General features: G+C 38.8%; 1 pseudogene; it reads right to left on the reverse strand.

Moving 5' to 3' along the window:
* Positions 1 to 517: 517 nt before the first annotated feature.
* LOC119532644 lies at positions 518 to 27,797 on the reverse strand (annotated as a pseudogene).

A 27,797-nucleotide genomic window follows, 5' to 3' on the forward strand; every position in this document is an offset into this window, starting at 1 on the left:
ACGTTATTGCTGGAAAGTCAGACTGTGGCAGTGGCTATCCTCATCTACCAAAGGATCATCCTATACAGTTGTGGGGTTTCTGCCCTGCACAAAGGGTTGCAGCCATGGAGGCCAATGGTTGCCAAACTCTGCTCTCTGACTGCCTCAGGCTGAATTTATCAGGAGAACAAGAACCTTTTCCCTCATACTGAGGCATTATCTGCTTGTCGAAATATGCATCCACTGAGAAAAGATGTCTTTTGTCATTTATTCTCACAAAGATGCTATACAGCTTTTACATATTTATATATAGATATATGGCAGTGTTGTATATTTGAATAGTAATTGAGGAAATTATGCTAGATTCCTGTTTTCTATGGACTTGCAGCAAAGAGCTCAGAAAGTCAAAGAGAAGCTCTCTGTTGATCTGCAGAGCTCAACTGTTAGACTAGACAACTCAAGGTGATAATTGAATATCCATCTCCATAAAATCTTTTTTGTTGTTGTTGTTCAAAGCATATTAATTAGCTTCTTGCTTTCAGGTGTACATCATTTCTGCCATGTGGGACATTTTCTTGGGAATATACAAGTATTATTCCCTGTAGCCTGACATGGCCTCAGTGGTCATGTCATCCACATAGACGCGAACTTGCTCAGAACTGGAGAGGGGAGCACCAGACAGAGTTCTGATGTGGAGCAACTGAAAGTAGTCCTCAAGCGTGGCTCTTCACTCTGGGGCCAAGGGAGGGACACTCTGCAGGCCTGAAAAGGAATACACTTCCATATCATGCCGTCTCTTACACTGGCACTCCTTGCCTATGCATGCACATGGTTTAACCTGGTTTAGCTTGGAAATAGAGAAAGTCAGAGAGATCGTTGGTCTTGAGACTTGTTTGGGAAACTTAGGTAGCCTCAGGAATCTTCCTTCTTACTCTTTGATGGGAGCCTTGAAACCGAAGTTCTTAAAGGCTTAACAACTGCCCCTGTGTAATTAGCATCAAGAGGAGAAGCAAAGCATTCTCCTGCACCGAACTCTTTAGGGGTGAAAATCCCAGCCCACTGCTGCCATCAGTGGAGTCAGTCTGGCTTTTGTGCTTGAGCTGGTTGCTGGAAGAAGTTATTGTACTGCAATGTTTAAACTTTGGAGAATGAAGAACCGAAGACTTAGAACATCAATGAAGCTGGGTTCTCACTGCTCCTCATGAAGACTTCCTTGTAGACCCATGTCAACGGTCCTTAGATGCACATGGAGTCTCTGCAGCTGTTCTGACTGATGCTCTAACACTTGTGCTGTCTCCAACAGACAGAGATGCCATCAACCCTGATGCATCCACTCTTAATTTCTTGAAAGAAGTTTGTAGACTCTCTTCCTCTCCATCCTTGGCTTTGAATTTCACTGTGAAAGTTTTTACATTACTTTGGATGTTCCTGTTAATACTCCTCGCAGCTAAGGTGCTCTGGTGATCCGGTCTTGTCAATTCAGATTGTCTCTCCCTGGTTGTGGCACTTCCACAAAATCTCCTGAAACAAAACAGAAAACCTTCTAGGTGTCTGCCATCTAAACATATAGCTGACACTCCCTTCAGTTCTCTGATTCTGCCACTATCCTGAGATTAAGACACTGAGTCTTTTGAAGTGGCTTCTCTGTGCTTCACTCACCGGAAAATAAAATTGTTTCTTTTTCTTTGATTTGTTTTTATCAAACACCAAATTGCACTTCATTACTGATGAGATGGTGATAACAAATAAGGAGGAAAACAACAGGAAATATTTGAAACTTTTTTGTAGTCTTATAAATCTTATGCATATATCTATTTACAAAAATTTTCTGACATTTTTTGATTAATCCATCCAACTTTTTAGCGTAGTCTGTAAAAAAGAAAAAAGTTTTCCGTATGATGATGCTTCATCTGCATTAGCAAGAGACTGAGCTTGACAGTGAGCAACGTGGTCTGTGGGTATCGGCAGCAATAATACTGTCTGCTCTGAGCCAGGAGTTGAAATAAAAACAACATGTAAACTATTAGCCTGAGCCAGATGCAATTTCCAATGATTCCAGCAGGCTGATTTCTCTTCCACTTTTGGAAATCCTGTGGAAATTCTAGCTGAACATTTCTGGGTTGAAATAATGGCTTCTCCCCAGAAATACTTGAAGCAGAAAACTCTTTGCTTTTCAACTTTTTCTCTTTTTTTTTGCAAAGCAGAGATCTTGTTAGCCATATAACTTGACACCGTGGAGGACAATCTGTTTTTTTCAGTGCTAACAAGCAGCCCACAACTTAAACACTGCTTAAAATGCATTCAATGACTGATGGCGTGCTCAAACACTTTTAATATAGAATAGTTTACATTATAAATGCATATTACATTTACATATTACATAACCTTGCATATTACATAATATTTCATTAACCCATATAACAGCTCTGTGAGACACATACAAATATGATCCCTGTTTAACAGATGAGGAAATACAGTTGCAGAGAAGTTAAATGTTGGATTCAGGCTTACACAAGAAGTCAGTAGCTAAATCAGGTTTTGACCCATTACTTTTGGTCAGATCATCTTTGGGCCACTGTCTCCGAATAACAAGTGAAAAAGAGAAGCTCATTATTGGTTATTCTGAAAGATAAACAAGCAGACACCATGACCAGATCACAGTTGATGCTCAATTATATTAAGCATATAATATGCATAATATAAGCATATTATGCATATTATATGCTCCTTGCTGCCACATTTTATAATATCACATTGCTCAAAAATTATTTTCAGGGGTTTTATGAATAGAACATGGTACAATATTGGAAGATCCTGACTGCTTTTAATTGTTCTTCATTTCCCTAGATTTAGATGGCCTCTAAGGGTTATTTTCCTTCTATCATCAGCCAAATAACAACCCCCACATACACACTGAGTGCCTGTTCTTGAGAAATTTACAGTTGAGTAAAGGAGGCTGACTTTACATATTCAAAATGGAAAGAACAATGTAACTATAATCCAATGTAAGTATAATCCATCATCTAAGTACAACTGTGGTCCCATTAACACACATATCCATATCTTAATGGCTGTTGACTACAGGAGGTCCCATCTCTTCCAAAGCCTCTCTCCTCAAATAGATGCAGGGATGCCCAGGGATGCACATTTGTATCTAAGACCTAGTAACGGTTATTGAAGCAGTGGAGGAAGGCATCAGGGTTGTGAGCTCCAGGTTGTGAGCCCCACAAAGGTACATCTGCTCTGACAGTGGAGTGTGGCTCTCCCTGCATAGCATTCCTCTCTCCCTGCCATGAAGCCACACATGTCACCACAAAGAGACTTGCTGGGCTCTCCCTTCCAAGTGCTGAGAACACTTCTATATTGTCCTCTGTCTGTACATGGGAGGGATTTACTCATTCAGCAAATTCTTATTGAGCTTCTATTGCCTGCAAAGCTCTGTTCTAGGTATGGAGAGTACAGAGATAAACAAGATAAAGTTCCTCTTCTCATGTAATTTACATTTCTATTGGTGGAGAGAGACAAAAAACATGCACAAGCTCTCTCTCTCACACATACAGATAATTGCAGATAGTAAGGAGTGCTACAAAGGGAAAAAGAGTAGTTTAATAAAATGATTGGGGTGGCAATGTGTATGGGGAGAAAGATATTTTAGATTAGGTGACTATTTTAGATTAGGGGTTTACATTAGACTTCATTAAGGAGGTGACATTTTAGCCAAGACATGAATTCTGAGGAGCCGGCCCTAATGAGAAGGAAGAGAAGGGGAAGGACCCTCAGTGATGGTGTTTGATCCCCAAAAATAGTATGGCTCTAGGCCCAAGGCTCTTCCAATGAAAGTACTCAGCTCCTTTCTCCCAAGATGCACAGGCACACACCGCCTGGCTGACTACTTGTGTCAAAGACTACAACATATTTAGTTAGCTAACTCCTCACAAGAAATTTGCTTGTACATGGGAAGACAGTGATTAGATAATTATCAACAAGCAAAAACAGTATTTAAAAGAGATTGAGGAAAGAGGGGAACAAGAAAATCCCCTAACATAGCTGGGAACAGTGGGCCTTGTTTTACATTTGTTAGATAAATTGAATTCATTGTTAGCTAGCAAAGAAGTCAGCCTGTAAGTTTGCCCTTGAGTAGGCTGGCTGAAGTCATTAAAATATTTTTTTTTTTTAAGTTTCTATGGATTCTTCAAAATAAATTTGAGAGTTTAGTTGAGGAGCAAATGACATAGTTGGTCATATATGATGTCTGTCAATGTCCTTTTGCTAATACCTCCACCTTGTTATGCCAGATCTATACTGTGTTGCTAATCAGAATTTTCTCAATATCTCTGTTTGTCAAATAATCCCTAAGGGAGGAAATTTTACCATGAGGAACTCAGTCTTTTTTTAATGCAGCATCATCAATAAACAGCAAAGAAAGGCAAAAAGTATGGGGATAATTGCAGATATCAAAAGAATATTTGAAACCTATTTTGCATTCGATTTTTATTCAATCTAGGCCAAATGAAGAAAATAAAGTCTCAGTGATTGGTTTGATCAATTTTAGTTAACCAAATGATTTTTTTTTCCTTCTGTATTTATTAATTCATTGTTTTGTCTTTTTTTATATATTTACCCAGAATGCATTAAATATTATCAGACTGTTATGGTTTGGTAAAGCTGCTGGAATGCAATATACCAGAAATGGATTGACTTTTACAATGGGGATTTACTAGCTTGCAGGTTTACAGTTCTGAGGCCATGAAAAATATCCAAATCAAAGCATCAATAGAATGATACTTTCTCCCCGAAGACTGGCTGTGAGCAATCCCCAGCTCCTCTGTCACATGGCCAGGCACCTGGCAACATCTGCTGGTCCTTCTCTCCCTGGTTTTATCACCTTCAGCTTCTGGGTCCAGGCTCCATCTCTCAGCTTCTGTGTGTGTCCTTTTCTCCCACTTCTCTGGCTCTCTTAGCTTCTCTGGGTGTTTCTCTCTGTTTTCTCTGTGTCCTTTCTGCTCTTATAAAGGACTCCAGTAAGAGTATTAAGACCCACTTTGAATGAAATGGGTCACATCTCAATTGAAATTACCTAATCAAAAGGTCCCACCCACATAGATCTATACCCACAGGAATGGATTTTAAAAAACGTGATCTTTCTGGGGTACATAACCACATCAGACTATATCTTGACTGGTTAGTAAATGGTCCAGAACAATTCTATTATTTAGAATTCTATTATTTAGGACTATTTTGGCCAACTAAGTCATACTAGTCTTTGTGAAACTAAAATTTTAATTATTTTGTTTGACACTTAGGCCATTGTCAGACATAAATTATAGATCACACATTTTATTTCAGGAATCCTTGAACTTTATAAGCAATGAAATTTACATTCTTGGTAAATTACCATGTTAAGCTCTCAACAAAATGTAAGCAAATGAGAGAATGGCTTTGAATCCTTGGAAATACTAGAGTACCTTCTTCAAAGAAGAGATCACATTTTGCTGTAAAGACAGGAAGACCATTTCATTATTTGAAAGGAATAGACCCAAGTATATCCACTAAGGAGACATAAATGTGCTGTTTAGTGGGAACAAATACTAATAACATTTGATCTTAATTGGTCTAATTGTGGAGGACAGAATCCCTGGGAGAGTTAAAAACACTCATGCATGATTATTGTGCCAGTTCAATGAATTATCTCCCCCAAAACGCCATTATCTTTGATGTAATCTTGTGTGGGCAGACCTATCAGTGTTGATTAGATTGTAATTCTTTGAGTGTTTCCATGGAGATGCAACCAAGCCAACTGCGGGTGATGACTCTGATTGGATAATTTCCATGGAGGTGTTACCCCACCCGTTCAGGGTGGGTCTAAATTAAATCACTGGAGCCATATAAATGAGTTGACAAACAGAGGGAACTCAGTGCAGCTGAGAGTGACATTTTGAGGAGGAGCTACAGCCAAAAGGGACACTTTGAAGAATGCACTGGAACTGAGAGAGGAGCTTCAGCTTATAGAGACATTTTGGAGACTGCCTTCGAAAGCAGACGTTTGCTTTGTAGAAGCTAAGAGAGGACAAATGCCCCAAGAGCAGCTAAGAGTGACAGTTTTGAGGAGCTGAAGCCTAGAGAGGAACATCGTGGGAGAAAGCCATTTTGAAACCAGAACTTGGAGCAGACGCCGGCCACGTGCCTTCCCAGCTAAAAGAGGTTTTCCTGACGCCATTGGCCATCTTCCAGTGAAGGTACCCGACTGCTGATGCATTACCTTGGACACTTTATGGCCTTAAGACTGTAGCTGTGTAACCAAATAAACCCCCTTTTATAAAAGCCAAACATTTCTGGTGTTTTGCATTCCAGCAGCATTAGCAAACTAAAACAATTACTGCCTAGCGTCATGAGAAAATAATTGAACATAGTTTTATAATTAGTCGCATCCCTTTATTTTCCGCTGTCCTTGGATTCCTTTCAGGTGCTAAGAAATAACATTGACATCAGCTAATTGATGGGTCCTAGAATCCAGCAAAAGCATGGAGATGTGTCAGGGTTAAAATGTATCTTCCAGAGAATTTTGAGGCTGTATATCAAATTTAATATTAGAAAGACTGGTGATCACTGAGATTCTTTGAGAAGGACAAATTTAGGAGTTTAGAAAACTACCAGAAAGGAAACAGTTAGGAAAAGAGTAAAAATGAATTAACGCAAATGGGAAAAAAGTGAACAAGGAAGAGGCAAACAATAAGACTTAAGTCCAATTGCAAGTCCTTCAACAAATCATGGATCTTCATTCAAAAGTTATTGTAAGGAAATGTCTGATGTCATCTTTTGGATCCAGAGAGGCCTGGAAAGGAAGCTGACTATTTCCAGAAGTTGTCTGTTTCTTGAGGCCTTTTGGTGTGCTATAGGGTCTGATATACAGAGGTACAGATTATAGGATACAAGTTGAGGATCCTAAGTATGTTTCCTGGGAAGAATGTTACCTATGATATATGTCCTGAAACTTAAGAACAGTATATGTGTTAAGAGGACCCAAAATGGCTCTTTTCTGTGGCTTTAAGGCTGACTTTTACTGGTGTCTCTTTGAATATATTTGGTTTCTTAAAGTTACATCATATAAACATGAATCCAGCGATTTACCTTTTGGAATTGCAACTCACATGAATTGGACTTGTGACTATATATATACTTTATCATATCTGACAAGACCAGAATGTTACAAATGAAATCTGTCAGAGGAGGAGTCAAGTCTAGTCTCACAGGGCTTTTTGTAACAATTTTATACAGTGAGAATTTATAGGGATTTTGACAGATCCAATTAAAATTGAAAACTGGGACAATTTTGATTATAAAATACCATTATCTCATTTTATCTTTTTACAGCTTTAGGAATGATATGTCAATGACATATTTCTTTAAATATTTTAATTGTACATTGTGGGATTTTTTAAAAATCAGCCAGTTTTTCCTGGATTATAATAATTACAGATAAAGCTAGATTAGGTCATGTGCTGAGTCTCTCAAGTAAAATTTTTCCCACCCATATTTTTGTAAAGCAAACGAACAAACAAAAAAAAGCAAATTTGACCCTGACCCTGTCATTTGGTAATTTTTTTGGTTCTCAGGTATAAAGTCTGGTGATTGATATTTGGAACAATAACAAGAGGTATGATAAAAATTTTGAAATAGTATCTTCTCTTTCTAGTGGGGTAAACTGCTATATATGAATAAATGCACTTTATTCAAAAATCAAATTGAACAGTTATCTTTTAAGGGTGGTAACACCAGTAAGGACTTTTTATTTTGTAAAAAAGTTGGCTGGTGTCTTTTCTTTTAGAATGGGCTTCTTTCTTAACTATTGAGATTATCTTTGGTTGTTGGATTGTCTCTAATAAGTAGAAATTAATTTCCTTTTTAAAATTTTTATTGGGGTCCCCAAAGAAAATGAGAAAAACCCTTTGTTTTTTATCATACATCAAAATCATGAACATCCCGAAAGGCATGTAAAATAATAATTTTAATTATTAGACCTCTGTAATTGTGATTGCTCGTTTCAGAGCTATCTGAAAAGAATAAGCAGAATAGTTAGACTCTATTAACAGACTATTTAGAATCTTTTATGTATAGAGCACAAACCATATGATGATTATTCTTAAGATGTGAGCAATCACCAAATAACATATTGCGATTATCATTGAGGTTAAATATCAGTCAAATCAGAACAAAGCATGCCTACAACAGCTCTTAGATAGTCATGAGATTCCCCCATATTAGGAAGGAGAAGTAGTGTTGCTAGGTTTAGATCAGTGTGCAGGAAGCAGACAATAAAATAATAGTATAGGTGACAATCAACTGGACTAGAAGTGTTGGTTATAGTTGGACTAACTGCAGCAGATAGAGTGGATAGCCTTTGATAAGGGCTTGAAGGAACATCAAGGTACACAACAGGCTTATGATACATTCCTAGTGTTTTTTTTGTTTTTAAGTACCTTTAAAACATAACCTTGCTTATTATGGGCAAATCATGAGAAAAGTTTAACATGGTTAGAAACGCCCAAATAGGGGTTACTCTAGTTTTTGCAGAAGAAAGAAAGAAGCCCATTTGACATCTGGATCCCCAAAGCAGGCATGGCAGTACTTATTTCAGTTACTTGTTGTATTAGTTTGATGCTGTTATGTACCCCAGAAAAGGCCGTGTTCTTTTAATCCATTCCTGTGGGTACAGAACTATTGTGGGTGGGAGCTTTAATTAGTTTATTTCAATTGAGATGTGACCCACTTCATTCAAGATGGGTCTTAATCCTCTTATTAGAATTCTTTATAAGAGGATAAGGCACACAGAAGTTAAGAGATGAAATTAAGAGAAGTTCACAGAGAAGCACCTGGAGAAGCTGAAAGCCAAGGACACATGCACAGAAGCTGAGAGAGGAAGCCACTGAAGCCAGAAGCTGGAAGTAACAAAACCTGGGAGAGAAGGACCAGCAGACATTGCCACGTGCCTTGCTATCTGACAGAGGAGCCCAAGCTCACCTGTAACCAGTCTTCAGAGTAAGTATCATCATGTTGATGCCTTTTCATGACCCTAGAATTGTAAACTTGTAAGCTAATAAATCCCCTTTATTAAAAGCCAACCCACTTCTGGAATATTGCATTACATCATCTTTAGCAAACTGAAACAGCTTGGGTACTGTGATTTGCAAATACCAAGAATTCTGGAATGGTTTTATAAATGGATAAGGGGAAGATTCTGGAATAACTTTGAGCAGCTCAATAAAAAAAGGCCTAGATTGCTTTGAAGACACTGTTGGTAGAAAAATGGATACTAAAGGTACTTCTGATGAAGCCTTAGAAATGATGACTATGCCATTGCAAACTAGAAGAAAGGTGACCCTTGTTTTAAAGAGAGAGAATTTGACAAAATTGAGTCCTGATGTCAAATGGAAGGCAGAATTTGAAAGTGATGAGCTTGGATAACTAGCTGAAGAGATTTCCAAATTAAATGTGGAAAGTGCAGCCTGGCTTCTCTTTGTAGCTTATAATAAAATGCAAGAGGAAAGAGGTAAGCTGAGAACTGAACTCTTGGGTATGAAGAAATGAGAAATTGATGGCTTGGAAAATTCTGAGCTTCTGGAAAGTGAGTCCCCAGAGGATAGTGTCCCATGTGAGAATTTAACTGAACATGGAACCAGTCAGCCATTTCAGTGTGAGTCAGGATTGGAAATGCAATTATCCAGAAAGGATTTGTGGAAAGTCCTATTGTCAGATGGTTGGGACCCTGTGTGTTGCATGTGAAACTGACAAATTTTTTTCGAGATCTGTATGAACAGAACCACTGCCAGGCTGGGATAAAAGGGACAGAAAAGGGATAGATTGAAGGAAAAATTACTTCAAAGGCAGAACCACAGAGGCTGAGGTCTGGAGGAAAGATGCCTCAAGCTGGGAGTGTGGATCCACCCATGCAGGTGGAGAGGGTGAGTTTGCCCCAGAGCTTATAGAGGACAGGCCTTCCACCCCTTTGTACAGGAAGCGTGCTGCCACTCCAAGCTTCAGAGAGGGTGAAGCACATTCCCTGGAGATTGGGGAGAGTCTGGCTGCCACCCCACTGTTCTGAAAGTGTTGAACCTGTGCCCCTGAGATGGCATAGAGTCTGGCTGTTCCAGTTTGCTGAAGCTGCTGCAAATACAATATACCAGAAATGGACTGGCTTTTGCAATGGGGGTTTATTAGTTCACAAATTTTCAGTTCTAAGGCCATGAAAATGTCCCAATTAAGACATCAACAGGATGATATCTTCTCTGAAGAAAGGCTGATGGCATCTGGCATTCGTCTGTCACATGGGAAGGCACATGGCTGGAGTCTGCTTGTCCTCTCCCAGGGTTAGCTTCTGGTTTTCATTGCTTTCTCCAAAATGTGTCTGGGCTTCTGTCTTAGCTTCTCTCTCTTAGCTCCATGCATCTTTGCTTGTTTCTCCAGGACACTTTTCTCTAAGCATCTGGGGGTCCTTTCTTAGGTTCTCCAGGGCAAACTCTGGATTTCATTTCTTAGCTTCTCTCCTGGTTCTGGTTGCAATGGCTGTCTCCAAAATGTCTCTGGGCATTTTCTTTCTAAATGTTTCTCTGCTCTCTTCAAAATGTCTCTGCCTTTTATCCCCTCATAAAGGATACCAGTAAACTAATTAAGACCCACCTTGAATGGGTGGGGTCATATCTCCATGGAAATAATCTAATCAAAAGGTCCCAACTACAGTAAGTCTCCCCTCACAAAATTGGATTAAAAGAACATGGCTTTTGTGGAGTACATAAAAGATTCAAACCAGCACACCAGCTGCCACCCCAATGCTTGAGGAGCATTGGGCCTAGAGTTTGGCTGCCACCTTGATGTTTGCAGAGGGTGGAACTGAGAGCATGGCCATCTCCCCAATGCTTGGAGATGCTGGAGCCCTCACCACAGTGTTTGGAGAGAGCAGGGCCACTGTGATAGCCCTTGGAAAGGGTAGGACTGCCACTCTGTCAATCCCTGAGGAGAAAACATCATTCTATAGATGAATTTCAAACCTGGAAATTGAAAGAAGTATGCTTTGCAGGTTTTCAGAACAGTTTGGGTCCAGTGACCCTGTTTCCTTCCAATTTCTCCCTAAGGAAATGGGAATGTTCACTCTATGATTGTCCCTTCTTTGTATTTTGGAAGCAGATAACTTGTTCTAAGTTTCACAGGTCCACAGCTGGAGGGGAATTTTGCCCCATCAGACCACAACTGTAACTGATTTTGGTAAGACTTTGTACTTAATACTGTTACTGAAATGATTTAAGGCTTTTGTGATATTGTAATGAAATGAATGTATATTGCATATGAAAAGACCATGCCTTTTTGGGTCCAGAGGTTGAAGTGTGGTAGTTTGATGCTGTTATATACCCCAGAAAAGGCCATGTTCTTTTAACCCATTTCTGTGGGTATAGAGCTATTGTAGGTGGGACCTTTTGATTAGGTTATTTCAATTGAGATGTGACCCACCCAATTAAAGGTAGGTCTTAAACCTTTTACTGGAGTCCTTTATAAGAAGATAAAACACATACAGCATTTAAGAGATGAAACTAAGAAAAGTTCGCAAAGAAGTACCTAGAGAAGCTGAAAGCCAAAGACACATGCATAGAAGCTGAGAGAGGAAGCCACTGAAGCCAGAAGCTGGAAGTAACAAAACCTGGGAGAGAAGAACCAGCAGACATTACCATGTGCCTTGCTATCTGACAGAGGAACCCAACCTCACCTGTAATCAGTCTTCAGTGAAGGTATTGTCCTGTTGATGCCCTAATTTGGACATTTTCATGGCCCTAGAATTGTAAACTTGTAAGCTAATAAATCCCCATTGTTAAAGTCAGTCCATTTCTGGTATATTGCATTTCATCAGCTTTAGCAAACCAAAACACTTGTATAATAGAACTAATTAAAATATGAAGAGCATGAAACATACCTTATTATTTTAGTATCTTTCTTTTCATAAAGTGAGGGAATAAATCTTTGTTGTTACCCAGAGACCATCTGGGAAACCTCAAAGTCAATTTTAGATGTAACAGAATGTTAACTTTTTTTAACTTCAATTTTGAGCATAAATCTAGGAAAGGCATAAGAAGGGGGGAGTGTATATGCATCAGGTGGTGCTTTAGGAGTAATAATGCAGCATCTGTAGGCTGCTTTGGTGTGGAGAAGTTCTACAGCCAAAGAATTTAGTTAGGGAATTATTGCAATGGTCTGGGCTTGAGATGATGAGGGCCTGAAAAAGAATCTGGCATTGAAGATGGAAAGGAGAGGACAGATATGAGGCAGTGAATAAAGCGAGAATTGGCAGAACTTAGTGACTGCCTAAGAGAGAAGATACAGTAGAATCCCAAAATGACTTCCATGTTTTTATCCTGAGTCACTGGGAGAATGAGGGGAACCCCAGACAAAAATAGGATGCATGAGGATGGAGTTGAAGAGCAAAGGGCAAGAAGAGAAGGCAGACACAAATTGTATCAGAGGAACAGAAGGGAAGATAAAAGGGTGTTCCTATTCACTCATTCATTCATTTATTTAATACATTACCTCATTCCACAATGGATCTGAAACTATTTATAAAGTTACATAGCACATAAATGGAAGGAAGTTGGTAGATGAGAAAAATAAGCATAGGAAATATCAAATCCAGATGTGATATTAGCACATGGGCTTGCCTATAGACTCAGTACATGTTACTAGAATTATGGTATAAATTTGGCTTTAAACTTCTTAATGACTTTACCAGTAAAGGATTCCTAAAATAAGAATGAATCTGCTGTTCAGGTGAAGCACAGCTTTTCATTATATTGAAACCTGAATATTTTCCTATGTTCACAAAAAGAGGACACAAGATATAATAGTTGATATGCTTTCCATATTTAATCCCTACAGGGATTGGTGATACAACAAAAGTTATTAACATATCAATGTCACCAGCCTTTCTCTTCCACTAGCTCTTTAAAGAGTATTTTAGCTTGTCTCATTCAGTTTCTTCTCCTCCACCACCACTTAAAGAGAATTCTCTTTCCAGACTTTTTTTTTCCTTTTGCTGGGTTTTGTTGATGCATTGGGAGGAAAGGGAGAGGGATGGGAAGTCATGATGTGAATGGACAAAGGTAGGGAGAGAGCCCTTTTAAGTGTTTGGAGGAGAGATTGCTTGGAGGCTCCAAGAGGCACCATATGGTTTTAAGAAACATTCCTGTTGATTATATGTATGTTTGAGAAAATTTAGTCAAGGATTGAATTATTTTGAAATCTTGGTTTTCTCCTTGGATGCTGGCCCCACTCTGAGACTGGAGGATGTGGTTTTATTTTGAATACATGAGGGATATTGTACCTACAGTGCTGCATCCTGCTGTATGCCAGACTGACATCCTCACTGCAGATATGAGAGCAAGAGCACAGCTGGTCTTGAAACTAAGGAATAGGGGTCAGTCAAACTTATGACTTGTGACACTTGGAGTTGCAATTTACAGGATAATGCATTGATGTATGTTCATGAAATAGAAGTTGTTCTTCTAGAAACAAAAGAAAACAAAACAAGAACTTTCAGGAAATGGCTAACTTGGAATTAGTTTCCTTGTCAATACACATGAATGCCTGCTTTCTTAAGAAAGCTCCAAATGTTGCTGATGTTCTCACAAACATTGAGGACTGACATCTAGTATGCCAAGCCCTCTATCTTGGAGGTTGCCCTTATGAAGCTCATTTTTGCAAAGGAGAGGCTAAGCCTGCTTATAATTGTGCCTGAGTCTCCCCCTGATTGCCTCTTTGTTGCTCAAAGGTGGCTCTCTCTCTCTAGTTAAATCAACCTGGCAGGTGAACTCACTGCCCTTCCCCCTACATGGAATCTGACTCCCAGGGGTGTAAATCTCCCTGGCAATGCAGGATACGACTCCCAGGAATGAATCTGGACCCACATTGTGGGATTGAGAACATCTTCTTGACCAAAAGGAGGATACAAAATGAAACAAAATAAATTTCAGTGGCTAAGAGATCTCAAATGGAGTCGAGAGGGCACTCTGGTGGGCATTCTTATGCACTATATAGATAACCCTTTTTAGGTTTTAATGCATTGGAATAGCTAGAAGTAAATACCTGAAACTATCAAACTCCAACCCAGTACCCTTGACTCTTGAAGACGATTGTATAACAATGTAGCTTACAAGGGGTGAGAGTGTTATTGTGAAAGCCTTGTGGATCACACTCCCTTTATCCAGTGTATGGACGGGTAAGTAGAAAAATGGAGACAAAAACTAAATGAAAAATAGGGTGGGTGTTCTTTTTTACTTTTAGCTTTTATTCTTATTTTTACTTTTTCTGGTATAAGGAAATGTTCAAAAAATAGATTGGGGTGATGAATGCATAACTATATGATGGTACTGTGAACAGTTGATTGTACAACATGGATGATTATAAGATACGTGGATGTATCTCAATAAAATGGAATTTTTAAGAAAGGGGGCGGGGCAAGATGGCAGAGTGGTAAGATGTGGGTTTCAGTTACTCCTCTGGGGCAGCTGGTAGATAGCCAGGAACTGTGTGGAATGGACACTGCAGGGGAATCTGAATTTGGACACAGGTCAAACAACAGTCATGAGCATGTGGAACAGCTGAGATCAGTGAAATCTGTAAGTTCTTGCAGCCAGGGGTCCCAGACTGTTTTGCTGCTGGTTTCCCAAGGGAAGAGAGGCCGTCTGTGCTGAGAACCAGGAGGGAGAACTGCAGTTGCAGAACCGATTAACAAACACAGACTGCTGAACAAAAACTCCAATCATAGATAAACTGAGACCAGACACTGGAGAATCTGGGAGCAGTGAGCCTGGTGGAAAGGAGATAGGGCTAGCAAAAACAGCAAAATAAACAAAAACAAAAACAGAGATTTTGGAGTTGGGGGTGAACATAATACAGAGAAGGGCTGGGCTCAAACAGAATCAGGCACATATGCAAACCCAGGGGGGCAGGTCCTTTCTCTGAAAAGGCAATTTTTCTGGTTTCTTGATTGCTCCTCAATTGCTCTCCAACTTCTTGTCTTTTTGCATTTCAATAGCCCATCAGAACTGCAAGGACAAAATTAAAGCACTTTTATTTAAATAGTCTATACTGGGCCCTTCTTTTTCTTTTTCTTTTTTTCTTTTTTTAACTTTTTCTCTTTTTTAAAAAATAACTCCTGAGTAGCCCACTACAGAAAACCTCAAAGACTTGCAATTTGGGCCCAGGCAAAAGCAGAGCTAAGATAGTTCTGAGAGACAAAGCAATAAGTCTAGTGGTGGAGAAAATTTGCTAAAGACCAAAACTTCCCAAAGAAAAGGGGGGGGGGGGGGTGTAGTCCAGCTTCAGCGGCAGCCCTCCTTTGGGGAAATCAGACCTTAGGGGCTGGAATTCAGAAACCAACTTCAGTCAGCCATGCCCCTGACAGGGTCAAGGTAATCAGGAGAACTAAAGGCTCCACACCTCCTTAAACTAGTAGGGGAGCTGTGGGCTGGCAAGCACCATCTGCTGGACAGCATAGGAGAAGCACAGAGTCTAAAGGCCTCACAGGAGGGTCTCATTCTCAAGGAAACTCCATACCCTCCTCCTGAGATCTGGGCCTCTCTGGACTGGAAAAACCTGACTGGGGTTGACCATATCTGAGGAAACCCTCACGGAAAAAGGCTACATAGAGGCAGGGCAAGAAACAGAAACACAAGAGGTGAAAAACTCCAATCAACTAAATAGAACCTAAGTTACAGGCCTAGAATAAGTTGAACCGAACACCAAAGGTTAGAGAACAAAGCCAACCAAGAAGAAAACCTTAGGTAAAAGAGTGAAAACAAGCTCCAGAATAAACTAATCAAGAAAGTCAGATGCCTAGAGAGTTCAAGATAATAAGCCATACTAGGAAACATGAAAATATGGACCAGCCAAAGGAACAAACTAATAGTTCAACTGAGAGGCAACTAATGCTAAATCAATTCAATGAACTGAAGAAAGAAATAATTAAAGATGTTCAAACGAATTTCCTAAATCAATTCAAAAAAAATCAAGTCAATGAACTGAGGGAAGATATAGCAAAAGAGATGAGGGATATAAGGAAGACACTGGATGACCATAAGGAAGAAGTCATAAACTTGATAAAACAAATGGCAGAACTTATGGGAATTAAGGACATAATGGAGGAGATGAAAAAGACAATGGAGGGATACAACAATAGATTTGAACAGGCAGAAGAAAGGATCAGTGAATTGGAAGTCAAGACATTTGAATTCACACATACAAAACAACAGATGAGAAAAGAATGGGAAAATATGAGCAGGGTCCTCAGGAGCTGAGTGACAACAAGAAGTGCATGAATATATGTTTTATGGGTGTCCCAGAGGGAGAAGAGAGGGGAAAAGGGGCCGAAACAATAATAGAAGAAATATTCACTGAAAATTTCCCAACTCTTATGAAAGACAAAAAGTGACAGATTCAAGAAGTACAGGGTACCCCAAAGAGAATAGATCCCATAGACCTACTCCAAGACACTTAAGGATCAGATTGTCCAATGTCAAAGACAAAGAGAATTCTGAAAGCAGCAAGAGAAAAGCAATCCATCACATAGTAGGGAAGCTTGATAAGACTATGTACAGATTTCTCCACAGAAACCATGGAGGCAAGAAGACAGTGGTATGCTATATTTAAGATACTGAAAGAGAACTGCCAACCAAGAATTCTATATCTGGCAAAACTGTCCTTCAAAATTGAGGGAGAGCCGGGCAGCAGGGTGCACTGGGTGGCAGGGCACGCTGGGCGGGGAGGGGCACGCTGGGCAGGGAGGGGAACATGAAGGGATCAGGCAGAGGTGCCTGGGCACAGGGCTTTGTGGTGCGAGCGCACGGCGGCGTGGGTGATGGGCCATGGCTGATGTGGCGGCAGCTGCCCCTGTGGGCTGTGGGCAGCGGGGACTGGTGACCTGGACCCACTTGCCTAGCAAAGTGATTTGCGGTGGAAGAGTTGTTGGTAAATTTGCTCTGGCAACCCTTGTAAAACCTGATGTTCCTATGTGGACTGTCGTCTACCAATACTTTAGAAAATGAGTCTTTCTGGCCATCTTGTTATCATAAAAAGGAGCAGGATCTACAGTACCTATTTCCCCTTGTGGCACAAAACCTGCTTATTTGGAAGTGGTACTGAATGTGACATCCATATCCAGCTTCCTGTAGTATGAAAACAACATTGCAAAATTAAAATCATTCAGCAGGAGGTAGTGTTGTCTAATTTCAGTAACACAAGTCCAACACAATTAAATGGCACTGCTGTTTATGGGCCAGTAAAATTAAGACATGAAGATATAATAACTATTGTTGACCTCTCTTTCAGGTATGAATGTGAAAGTCATCAGAAAGGAATCAGGACAATTGAATTTCCAGAACGAAGAAGTGACCAGGTGATGGGAAATATCATTCTTTTACATGATGATACGAAATCACTTATATGTATTTTAATGAATGGTTTCTCATTTTAAATCAGTGACAAAGGAGTATGATTTACTGATCAGAATAGGAGGGTATTAATAAGGTATTAGAACAAATTGCACTTGGACATATTAAAGTAATCTAAAAGTATAGTTTCTCTTTGTTATTCAAAATGAGAGTACAAAGTTGGCCTTAAACTTCTGCCCCAAAAGACTCAGAGCATCTCATGACCTTAGGTTTTTTGCACATCTATGGTTAAGGTCAATCCCAAAACATATGGACTAAAATTTGGGAACTACATTATCTTATCTTGTGGCTCATTTGTCTCCCAATCCAGTTATTGTACCCATCTATCTTTCTGTGACTGAAATAATCACATTGTGAAACTTCTGATTATCAAAGATACTTCCCAATTTTGGTAAACAGAGGACCCATGAAACCAGAAGAGAGTCACTGTGCTTTGTCATGGGAGAGAATTCCATTATATGACGGTATCAGTGTGCAAAAGGGGTATTCCAAGTGGTGCAGTTTAGTAAAACACAATTCTGGGCCCATCCTTGGAGACTCTGATTTGGTAGGTCTAGGGAATGTCCTGAGAATTTGTTTTTCCTGTTCTTTAGGAAGCTTCCCAAGCTAGTCTAATAGGAGCAAGTTGGAATTCACTGGCTGAGGTACACCTGAAATTAGCAACAGGCACCACAATTTCAAGGTCCCTGCCACTGCTGAGCGTAGACTCTTCTGTTGAGGAGTAGCCCAATGTTGCACCTGCTCATCAGCCTCTGTGGGGGAAGCTCATTTTTGAGATATCCCAACTCTGGCCGCCATCCTAACTTGTTAGTTGATATGAGGAAACCAGCCAAAAGGCTAGCTAAATGAACTGTGGGTCACCTATGTGCCAGGCAGCAGCCTAGGAACTCTTTATTATTGGTCTGTGATAAAATAACCCTTGAAATTGAGTACTTAGGAAGTAGTACAGCAATTTGACAATCATTTTGTGACTGTTGAACAAAATAATATTAAAAAGTGGGCATATTTTATACATCTTTTTAAATTTTCTGAGTTCATTTTTTAAATGAAATTTTATTGAGATATATTCACATAACATACAATCCTTCAAAGTGTACAACCAGTTGTTCACAGTATATAGTTGTGTATTTCATCACAATCTTTGAACATTTTCATTACTCCAAAGAATAAAATAAAAATAAAAATAAAAAAGAACATCCAAAACATTCCATTCCCCTCCTTCCCTCATTGTTGATTTACTTTTTTTAAATTAAATTCAGTTTTATTGAGATATATTCAGATACCATACAATCAAAAAAAAAAAAAAATGAGGGAGAGATTAAAATATTTTCAGACAAACAGACACTGAGAGAGTTTGTGAATAAGAGACCAGCACTACAAGAAATATTAAGTGAGTGCTACAGGCTAATAGGAAAAGACAGGAGAGAGAAGCTTGGAAAACAGTGTAGAAATGAAGATTATCAGGAAGGGTAAAAGGAGAGAGATGAAAAAATAAGACATAACATATAAAATCCAAAAGACAAAATGGTGGAAGAAAGTACTGCCCTTAAATTAAATGTTAATGGATTAATCTCCCCAATAAAAAGACACAGACTGGCAGAATGGATTATAAAACAGGACCCATCTATATGGTGTCTACAAGAAACTCACTTTAGACACAAGGACAAAAATAGGCTGAAAGTGAAAGGTTGGAAAAAGATATTTCACGCAAACAGCAACCAGAAAAAAGTGGAAGTAGTTATATTAATATCAGACAAATTAGACTTCAAAAGTAAAACAATTAAAAGTGACAAAGAAGGACAGTATATATTAATGAAAGGGTCAATTCATCAAGAAAACACAACAGCCAGAGTGTCCCAAAATTCATGAGGCAAACACTGAGAACACTGAAAGAAGTAGATACCTCTAGAATAATAGTTGGAGACTTCACTACACCACTCTCATCAATGGATAGAACATCTAGACAGAGGATCAAAAGGGAAACGGAGATGTTGAATTGTACGATAAATGAACTAGACTTGACAGGTGTTTATAGAACACTACACCCCACAACAGCAGGATACAGATTTTGCTCAAGTGCTTATGGAACATTCTCTAGGATAGACCACATGTTGGGTCCCAAAGCAAGTCTCAGCAAATTTAAAAATATTGACATTATAAAAAACACTTTCTCAGATCATAATGGAATGAAGTTTGAAATAAATAACAGGCAGAAGACTATAAAGTTCACAAATATATGGAGACTAACAACACACTCTTAGAAAACCAGTGGGTAAAGAAAGAATTTACAAGAGAAATTAGTAAATACCTCGAGGCAAAAGACAATGAAAACACAACATATCAAAACTTATGGGATGCAGCAAAGGCAGTGCTGAGAGGGAAACTGATTCCCTAAATGCCTATATTAAAAGAGGAGAGAGCAAAAATTAAGGAATTAATTGTCTACCTGAAAGAACTAGAGAAAGAACAGCAAACTAAACCCAAAGCAAACAGAAGGAAAGAAATAACAAAGATTAGAGCAGAAATAAATGAAACTGAGAACAGGAAAACAATAGAGAGAATCAACAAAACCAGAAGTTGGTTCTTGGAGAAAATCAACAAAATTGATGGATCCCTAGCTAAGCTAACCAAAAAAAAAAAAAAAAAAAAAAAAAAGAGTGAGAGAAGGAGAGAGCAGATGAGCAGATGCAAATAAATGCAATCAAAAATGGAAAAGGGAACATAACTACTGACCCTGCAGAAATAAAGGAGACAATGAGAGATACTACGAGAAACTATATGCTAATAATCTACACAACTTACACAAAATAGACAACTTCCTAGAAAAGAATAAACAACCAACATTGAGAAGAAATAGACGACCTCAACAAACCAATCACAAGTAAAGAGACTGAGTCAGTCATCAAAAAGCTCCCAAAAAAGAAAAGCCCAGGACCAGATGGCTTTACATGTGAATTCTACCAAGCATTCAAGAAAGAATTAATACAATCCTGCTCAAACTCTTCAAAAAAATTGAAGAGGAGGGAAAGCTACCCAACTCATTCTATGAAGCCAATATCACCCTAATACCAAAATCAGACAAAGATACTAAAAAAAGAAAATTATAGACCAATCTCTTTAATGAATATAGAAGCAAAAATCCTCAACAAAATACTCACAGATCAAATCCAGTAGCACATTAAAAGAATTATACACCAGGACTAGGTGGGGTTTATTCCAGGTATGCAAGGCCGGTTCAGCACAAGAAAATCAATTAATGTAATTTACCACATCAATAAATCAAATCAGAAGAACCACATGATCATCTCAATAGATGCAGAAAAGGCATTTGACAAAATTCAATATCCTTTCTTGATGAAAACACTTCAAAGGATAGAAATAGAAGGGATTTTTCTCAATATGATAAAGGCAATATATGAAAAACCTACAGCTAACATCTTACTCAATGGGGAGAGACTGAAAACTTTCCCTATAAGATCAGGAACAAGACAGGGATGCCCACTGTCACCATTGTTTTTCAACATTGTGCTGGAAGTTCTAACTAGAGCAATTAGGCAAGAAAAAGAAATAAAAGGCATCCAAATTGGAGAGGAGGAAGTAAAACTTTCACTCTTTGCAGATGATATGATTCTATATGTAGAAAATCCAGAAGAATCTACAGTAAAGCTATAAGAACTAATTAATGAATACAGCAAAGTGGCAGGCTACAAGATCAACATGCAAAAATCTGTAGTGTTCTTATACACAAGTAATGTGCAACAAGAGGAAGAATTTTTTTTAAAAATTCCATTTACAATAGCAACCAAAAGAAGCAAGTATTTAGGAATAAACTTAACGAAGGCCACAAAAGACCTACACAAAGAAAACTACAAGAAACTACTAAAAGAAAATCAAACAGGACCTAAAAAAAATGGAAGAACATACCGTGTTCATGGATTGGAAGACTAAATATAATTAAGATGTCAACTCTACCTAAATTGATTTATAGATTCAATGCAATACCAATTAAAATCCCAACAACTTACTTTTCAGAAATAGAAAAACCAGTAACCAAATTTATTTGGAAGGGCAAGTTGCCCTGAATAGCCAAAAATATCTTAAGAAAGAGGAGTGAAGTGGGAGGTCTCATACTACTTGACTTTGAAGCATGTTACAAAGCTATTGTGCTCAAAACAGCATGGTACTGGCATAGGATAGATATACTGACCAATGGAGTTGAATTGGGTGTTCAGAAATAGACTCTGGCATCTATGGACAACTGATCTTTGATAAGGCAGTCAAGCCAAAGCAATTGGGACAGAGCAGCCTCTTCAATAAATGGTGTTTGGAGAACTGGATATCCATTTCCAAAAGAATGAAAGAGGACCCCTATCTCACACCTTATACAAAAATTAACTCAAAATGGATCAAAGACCTAGACATTAGCACTAAGACCACAAGACTCTTGGAATAAAATATAGGGCAATTTCTTAAAGATCTTGTGATAGGAGGTGGTTTCCTAGAACTTACACCTAAAGCACAAGCAACCAAAGAACAAATAGACGAATGGGATCTCCTCAAAATTAAACACTTTTGTACCTCAAAGGACTTTGCCAGAAAAAAAGGCAGCCTACATAATGGGAGACAATATTTGGAAACCACATATCAGATAAGGGTTTAATATCCCGAATATATAAAGCAATCCTACAACTCAATAACAAAAAGACAAACAACCCAATTTAAAAATGGGCAAAAGACATGGACAGACACTTTTCTGAAGAGGAAATACAAATGGCTCAAAAACATGAAAAAATGCTCAACTTCACTGGCTATTGGGGAAATGCAAATCAAAACCACAATGAGATACCATCTCACAACTACCAGAATAGCCATTATCCAAAAAAAAAAACAGAAAATAACAAGTGTTGGAGAGGATGTGGAGAAAAAGGCACACTTATTCATTGTTGGTGGGAAATGTAGAATGGTGCAACCACTCTGGAAGACAGTGTGGAGATTCCTTAGGAAGCCAAGTATAGATTTGCCACATCACCCAGCTATTCCATTACTAGGTATATACTCAGAGGAATTGAAAGTTAAGACATGAACAGACGTTTGTAAACTGATGTTTATTGCGGCATTATTCACAAAAACCAAGAGATGGAAACAGCCCAAATGTCCATCAATTGACGAGTGGATAAACAAACTGTGGTACATACACATGATGGAATATTATGCACCTGTAAGACAGAACAAAGACAAGGAACATATAATAACGTGGATGAACCTTGAGGACATTATGTTGAGCGAAGTTAGCCAGAAACAAAAGGACAAATAATGTATGGTCTTACTAATATGAACTAACATTAATGAGCAAATGTTGCAAGTTAGAAGCTGATAACACAGACTACCAGGAGATAGACAGAGGGTAGAGATCAGGCATCTGATGCTGAAGGACTACAAAATATTTAGCAGGCTTGATTGTATAGATCCAGAAATAGATAGCATAATACTGTGTGATGGTAGCACAATATCGTGACTACACTGCACAAAGATGTCCATGAGCAAAGCTGAAAGAGGTGGGCTTGGTGCATGTATGACACCTGAGGTAAAGATAGAAGATAAAGACTGGGACTGTATAACTTGGCAAAAACTGGAGTGGTCAATGATTGTGACTAAATGTACAAATATAAAACTGTCCTTGCATGTGGGAGAACAAATGAATGTCAACCATGCAGAGTGTTGGAAAAGGGATGGTATTGGAAAAAAATATATAATCAAAGCAAACTGGACTCTATGGTCAACAGTAACATTGTAATATGCTTCCATTAAATGTAACAAAGGCAACATATCAAAGTTAAATGTGTATGAGAGGGGGATATAAGGAAGGGATATGGGATTCTTGGCAGTGGTGTTGTTGTCTGACCCTACTATTGTATTGTATGATATTTTATTTTTCTTTCTATTCTCTTTTTTATTATTTGCTTAAAAAAACAAAAAAAAAACTTTTTGTAGTAATCAATATGTTCAAGTGCTGATTATGGTGATAAATGTACAACTTTATGATGATACCATGAACAACTGACTGTACACTGTGGATAAATGTATGGTATGTGAATATATCTCTATAAAATTGTATGAAAATATACATAAGGGTAAAAGTGCTGGAGAAAACATAGAAAAAGGGATGCACCTATCTACTGTTGATGAGGAGGCAGAATGGTGTAGCCTTTATAGAGATCAGTGTGGTGGTTCCACACGAAGCTAAGTATGTGGGTGCCATAAAGTCCTGTAACTTCATTAGGGGACATTTACTTGGAGGATCTGAGAGCAGGGACATGAATGGACATTTACACACTGGTGTTTATGGACAGAGTATGCATGATTTGCAAGGGTGGAGGTGGCTTAAGAATATATCAACTGAGGAACAGAATGGTGAACCATTTTGTGTGCATACAATGGAATATGGAGCAACTGCGAGAAGGAGTGAAGCTGTGAGACACTCAGCAGGTGAATGGAAACTATAGACAGCATTTTGAATGAACTATGCCAGAAACAAAGGCAAACTACAATGTGTAAACTCAGAATTGAACCTTAGAGCACAGCTTATCAAGGGAACACTTATTGTAATGGCCCCTAGATTGTAAGCTCTTACAGCAGTCACATCTATTCCTGAATTGTAATGGCTATCTCCAGATTCCAAGATGCTGATCCCTTTGTGTATAACCTGATCGATCCCTGGAACACTGAGTATCTGTGTGACACCTGAAACTCAGAGCTAGAACTTGGCAAATATGAATATCAGTTTTAGCACATACAGCAACTGTTAAAAAAGCTGAAAAAGAATCCAGACTTCAACTAGAGATATGAATGAAGCAGATGTGGTTAGGAATAGGGCAAATCAGGCCAAAGGGTAAAGGACAATAATGATGGTGTTTTAAAACTTCAAATTCTATGTGAGATCAAGGAAAGAGACGTTTAGTTGGTACATGATCTATATTTCCTAAACAATTTAACTCACACAGATTGTTCAAATACCATAATTACATGGAACTCTTAATAGGAAGTGAGACCTGGTAGGTTTGCATAGGTTAGTGTGAAATAGCAACACATCCCAAAGTAATTTGAACAGAATAAAAAAATATATATGTGGGCCCCTGCTGAGGGGCTGGGGGAAAATGCAGAGGTGTCTGGCTTCCTCACCTGGATTGTTGCTGATGTTCTCACAAATATTGAGGACTGGCAGTTTGATGTACTGAACCCTGTATCATGGGACTTGCCCTTATGAAGCTTGCTACTGCAAAGGAGTGGCTAAACCTGCTTATAATTGTGCCTAGGAGTCTCCCTCTGAGTGCCTCTTTGTTGCTCAGATGTGGTCTCTCTCTCTCTAGCTAAGCCACCTCCAACTCACTGTCCTCCCCCCTACGCGGGACCTGACTCCCAGGGATGTAAATCTCCCCGGCAACATGGGATATGATTCCTCGGATGGATCTGGACCTGACATCATGGAATTGAGAACATCTTCCTGACCAAAAGGAGGATGAGAAATGAAATGAAATAAAGTTTCAGTGGCTGAGAGATTCCGAATGGAGTTGAGAGGTCACTCTGGTGGGCATTCTTATGTACTATATAGATAACCCTTTTTAGGTTTTAATGCATTGGAATAGCTAGAAAGAAATACCTGAAACTATCAAACTGCAACCCAGTAGCCTTGACTCTTGAAGACGATTGTATAGCAATGTAGCTTACAAGAGCTGACAGTGTGATTGTGAAAACCTTGTGGATCACACTCCCTTTATCCAGTGTGTGGAAGGATGAGTATAAAAATGGGGACAAAAACTAAATGAAAAATAGGGTGGGATGGGGGGTGATTTGGGTGTTCTTCTTTACTTTTATTTTTTATTCTTATTTACACTTTTTCTGGTACAAGGAAAATGTTCAAAAAATAGATTGGGGTGATGAATGCACAGCTATGTGATGGTACTATGAACAATTGATTGTACACTTTGTATGATTGTATGGTGTTCTAGTTTGTTAATGCTGCCAAAATGCAAAACACCAGAGATGGATTGGCTTTATAAAAGGGGGTTTATTTGGTTACACAGTTACAGTCTTAAGGCCATAAAGTGTCCAAGGTAATGCATCAGCAATCGGGTACCTTCACTGGAAGATGGCCAGTGGCGTCCGGAAAACCTCTGTTAGCTGAGAAGGCATGTGGCTGGCATCTGCTCCAGAGTTCTGGTTTCAAAACAGCTTTCTCCTAGGATGTTCCTCTATGGGCAGGAGTTCCTCAAAAATGTCACTCTTAGTTGCCCTTGAGGTATTTGTCCTCTCTTAGCTTCTCTGGAGCAAGAGTCTGCTTTCAACGGCCATCTTCAAACTGTCTCTCATCTGCAGCTCCTGTGCTTTCTTCAAAGTGTCCCTCTTGGCTGTAGCGCCTCTTCAAAATGTCACTCATAGCTGCACTGAGTTCCTTCTGTTTGTCCACTCATTTACATGGCTCCACTGATCAAGGCCCACCCTGAATGGGTGGGGCCATGCCTCCATGGAAATTATCTCATTAGAGTTATCACCTACAGTTGGGTGGAGTGCAATTCCATGCAAACAACCTAATCCAATCATTCCAACTTAATACCCACCAATATGTCTGCTCCACAAAATTGCATCAAAGAATATGGCTTTTTCTGGGGGACATAATACATTCAAACCAGCACATATGGTATGTGAATATATCTCAATAAAATGGAATTAAAAAAAAAAAAGAAGGCTCCAAGAAGAGATAAAGACCGGAACCACACTGCTGCATGGTCGGGAGTCTCCCAGTGGCAATTTAGATATAGGACATTTCTCTGTGAGGGCAGCCAAGTACAAGTGGTCCTAGCCTTTCCTTCCCCTGCCTCATTTCACCCGGTGGAAGATTCTGTCTTTGCCTGATTAGTTTTATTCTTCCCCCATCCCATTTTCTAAGCAAGGCCCTGCCTTTGCCAACCTGGTTTTCTGAGGTTCCACAAGGAGGAATTGTTAGTAAAGGGGATGGAGAGGTAAAGGACAATGGTTAGAAAAATTAGAAAAAGTCTGGAATTTTCCCACAGATTTCATGGAGAAAGACTCTCAGGAACTGTGGGCTTTGAGGGAAATGGATGGTAGAAAACAAGCGGGATAATTTTCCAGTAGGTTTATGTATTATTTTTATAGCTTAATTGAGGTAAATTGATATATAATAAACTGCACATAGTTAAACTACTATTTGAAAATTTTTTATATGTGTAGATACCCATGAAGCCATCTCCACAATCAAGATAATGAATTTAATGGTTTTAAGAAATATTTCTGTGGGCCTTTTACTGCCTTCACTGTATTTGAGAAACACAAGCAAATAGTCTGCATTATTTTGAAATTACTTTTTGGATGTTGGGCTATATTACTTTCTTTGACTAAGATTCCATTCACATCCTGGGCCTTTTCTTCAGTAGGGTTACCTTACAAGACAGAATTTAGATGGCTGGGTTTATTTTAAATATTTTTCTATTGAGAATATAAATGTAGTTTTATGGATGACAGGTGACTTGGGAAGGAAACAGAGGCATAACATTACAGCCATGGTTGTCAGATAGTCTGCAAGAGCCAGAGTGATAAGTCTTATACCACAGAGTTGAAAGTTGTGATATTTAGAAAAACTTAGAGTGGAGATATTCTGGGTTGCTAGTTAAAAACATATCTAAATGCTTTGGCAATCAATAGAACCAAGAGTACTATTGATCCTCATTAAAATTAGGGATCCTGCCTGGGACAGTTGTCTGAATAGATGGCTATCCTACCTCTGCAAGGCAGAACCAAAATCATCCTCAAGAAATATTTCTGGATCTGCTTTAATTGATAGATATGTGGGCAATCAAGACTCCAGGACTCCAGAGTTCTGTGATACAGAACATGACTGTGATAATTTTATGTTGGAAAAGTTTTAGAGAAGATAATATTAATTTCCCACCAAAATCATAGAAAAATCTGAAGAAAATTCCCACAGAGCTTTTGATTTTAAGTGGTGTATTTTTTTGTGAGTTCTCCAATACAGATTCATTGCAAATTGTATCCCCAGGTAAATCACTTAATTTGATCTGCTGTATCAGTATGCTTTCAACTGGCAGTAACAGAAACCCTGACTCAACTGCCCAAACAATGAAAGATTTATTATCCTATGTGATAAACGCACAGGGTTTGTTAGTTCAGTGACTAAAACACATAATCAAGTATCCAGGGTCTTTCCATCTTTTCATCAGACCTCCTTACAGTGTCAGCCTCATCTTCAGTCTGGCTCTCCTCCTTGTCACAAGATGGCAGCAGAAGTTCCAAGTATTTCAT

The sequence above is a fragment of the Choloepus didactylus genome, chromosome 4 (assembly GCF_015220235.1).
Source record: "Choloepus didactylus isolate mChoDid1 chromosome 4, mChoDid1.pri, whole genome shotgun sequence".
Taxonomy (NCBI): domain Eukaryota; kingdom Metazoa; phylum Chordata; class Mammalia; order Pilosa; family Megalonychidae; genus Choloepus; species Choloepus didactylus.